Raw genomic sequence first — 3,240 nt, 5'->3', positions numbered from 1 at the left:
GGCGGGATATTACTGTGAAGTTTATTCCGAAAGTGGGTCGTGCGTCGTATGAAGAAGCAAAGAGTTTCAGACCTATCAGTTTGACCTCTTTTCTTCTGAAATGCTTAGAACGCATTGTGGATCATCACATCCGTGATGATCATCTGGCCAACGTGCCTCTTCATGTGAACCAACATGCCTACCAATCTGGTAAGTCCACTGTGACTCTTTTACACAAGGTTGTTTACGATATCGAGAAAGCATTCGCTCAAAAACAGTCTTGTCTGGGTGTTTTCTTAGATATCGAGGGTGCCTTTGGCAACGTGCCTTTCAATGCCATATTGGAAGCCACACGGAGTCATGGTATATCTCCAATGATTTCCAATTGGATTCACCAAATGCTCAAAAACCGATATCTCTTCTCGACATTGCGTCTAGCAGGGATTAGGAAATTGAGTGTTTGTGGATGCCCCCAAGGGGGAGTCTTATCACCGCTTTTGTGGAATCTCGTAGCAGATACGCTATTGAGGCAACTCAATAATAGCGGTTTTCCTACTTATGGTTTTGCCGACGACTACCTAACATTGTTAGTTGGTATATGCATCAGCACCCTTTTCGACCTGAAGCAAAGCGCCCTTCAGGTAGTTGAGGGTTGGTGTCGCCAATATGGCCTTTCGGTCAACACAGATGTAGAATAAAGATAATACAGATTGAGAAATAAAATGAAATTGAGTTTAGAAATTGAGATGTTAAAATTCTTTTAGAAATAATTAAAAAAAATCTATTATTTAGAATTACCGTATATATTTATTGCAAAACATGTATACGGAAGAAATTCAGTAGTCGAGTTTGTTAATTACATTCATCTATTTGAAAATATCTCACTGGTTGTAGTACTTTGCAACAGCGCACAACCACGCGAAAGCGAAAAAAGTGCGAAGGGGAAATTGTTCCCCCTTCGCTAAGCACTTCTGATTGGTCACAATGTGCGCGCGCAATATATAAAAGCAGCGTGCATTTCTGACTTGGTCATTCTCAAGACGAACGTGTTAGACGACGCATCGGACTCATCGGAGAGGAGAGCCAATCCCGTGGCAGCAACAAGGGAGAGCAACCCATCTGGGCGCTGATCCAGCAGGAGCCAGCCGCAGCAGCATCGAAAAAACCAGGTGCCACCAGCGAGGTTTTGAGAGTTTTCCTCGCTGGGGCCATGGTATATTTCGATTTGCGTGGCAATTTGCGGATCTGGAACCTGGAATTTCGACAACAGACAATACTGGAATAGTTTGGAGTCATTTCGTCAAACCAAATTGTATTGTACTGAGCCATCTCCAAGGGTGGCGAAGTATCTTACAAATCTGTCAAAGCAGAATTGCAGCATTCTGGTCAAAGCATTGACTGGCCACTGCCGACTCAGCTATCACATGGCGAATATTCAGCAAGCTGATTCATTTGCATGTGATAGCTTGTAGCAGCCATGAGGCGGCTTGGAGTCTGCTTTCTACATCCGGCCAGTTTTCAAACAAGTGGCTTATGCGCCACCTCCTAGGAGGACCACTAGTCGTGTTCTACGCCCGGCTAGATACTGACCGAAGAGGTCAGCTTCCAAATACTCAACAGTGCGCAGGAAGAAGTAAGCAGAACCATCTATCCAATTTGCCCGAAAGAATCTTACACCTCAATAACTTTCCTCACACGAACATAACCAACGAATCCCGGAAGACAACCGTACTCCAAGAACTCGACCTTATCCAGGTTATCATCACGGGCAGAGATTCCCCATCCACTTTAATCCCATTCCGGTTTGGAAGACGGAATACACAACAAAAGGACGCTAACCAGAACTAACGAAACGTGAAAGGTACTTCAAACATCTTAAACATCACTGACTAACACATTGTCTTACGAAAACAAAAACGTGAAACTTTCGAATTTATTTACTAACAATTTGATAACCTAGGCATTCATTATTCTAACAATTTGATAACCTACGCATTCTTGCTCGTCCGGACGGCCGGCCTTTCTTCTTCTTTCCCCCTTTTTGCTTCTGGCCCTAACGTGTGCGGTTTAGATCTATCTAGCGCTTTCGAGTGTCCGTGCTAATGACGCTTGCATGCAAGGTTACAGTAACGTACTCACGGTTTCCGAAGCTTACGCTTCGTAGCTTTCTACGATGACGTTGTCGATGACGTAGACGAATCGACGAGCGAGCGAGCGGGCTGTTTCTTGTACCGCTACTCGCGACTTCACAGTCACGCACGAGGTTCTAGGAGGTCCTTCTCGAGCCCGTGACTTCACGAAGACGTTGGATGGCCGATGAAAACGTGCCTGGAGTGCGTTGGTGACGGTCGCTACTCCCTTCTGGCCCTAAACCGCCAGGCAAACTTCGGCACCAAATCGCAGGTGGATGCGTGACGTATGGTGGTGCAGCGGGACGCTGTTTTCGCTTTCTGTTTTGTGCGGTGTACGCTATTTTTGGAAACAGAAGCCGTAGCGCGCGCTTGGCTTTGAGGACACAATTAGCACATATGGGGACACAACGAACACAAGTCATTTACCTTTGAACTCCAGTTCAACTCGCACAATTCACAACCGCACAAAACTAGCTAACTTATATGGCTCCCGGAAACAGAAGCCCGACGGTCTCCGTTAATCATGTTCGTGTGATTTCAGTTAAAGAAATTGCTTTCGCAATTGAATTGTCTGCCCATCTTAATCCGTTACAAAGCCAAGTATTCAAAAGCCAACTACTTCGGTGTTCTCTAGCAAGATAACGAGAACACGAACAGTAATTCTCGTTACAGTGTACGCAGTACGCAACTACGCTGCGTAGCGGTTGACCTTTCTACACTTCACGAAGTTGTATGCTATGATTTCATTGACTGTTTTGTCTAAACTCCGGCTACGTCCGTGTAAATCATGCTTGAATTTAATATGATTTTGTATTCTTTTATAAAGATAAAATTAATAAACGAGTAAATAACACAAATAATAAATAACAAAAGAGGGCTACCGTTACAAGCTGTGAATCCGATTATGGAACATCGTATCATTTGATATGTAACTGTCCAGTTTTTGCGCAACTGCGTTTCCGAGTATTCGGTAAACACTTATTAAGTGAAACTGACTTCAGAAACCTGAATCTTCAGGATATTCTGTTGTTCTTAACCCGCTGTGGTGAAGAGCTATAGGCTCTCTTTCGCTTTATGCGTTATTACAGTGCCCTTTTCAGGGCGCTGTTTGAACCCATTGTGGTACGCT

Source organism: Aedes albopictus, chromosome 1, assembly GCF_035046485.1.
Source record: "Aedes albopictus strain Foshan chromosome 1, AalbF5, whole genome shotgun sequence".
NCBI classification, from domain to species: domain Eukaryota; kingdom Metazoa; phylum Arthropoda; class Insecta; order Diptera; family Culicidae; genus Aedes; species Aedes albopictus.
This window is presented reverse-complemented; position numbering follows the sequence as displayed.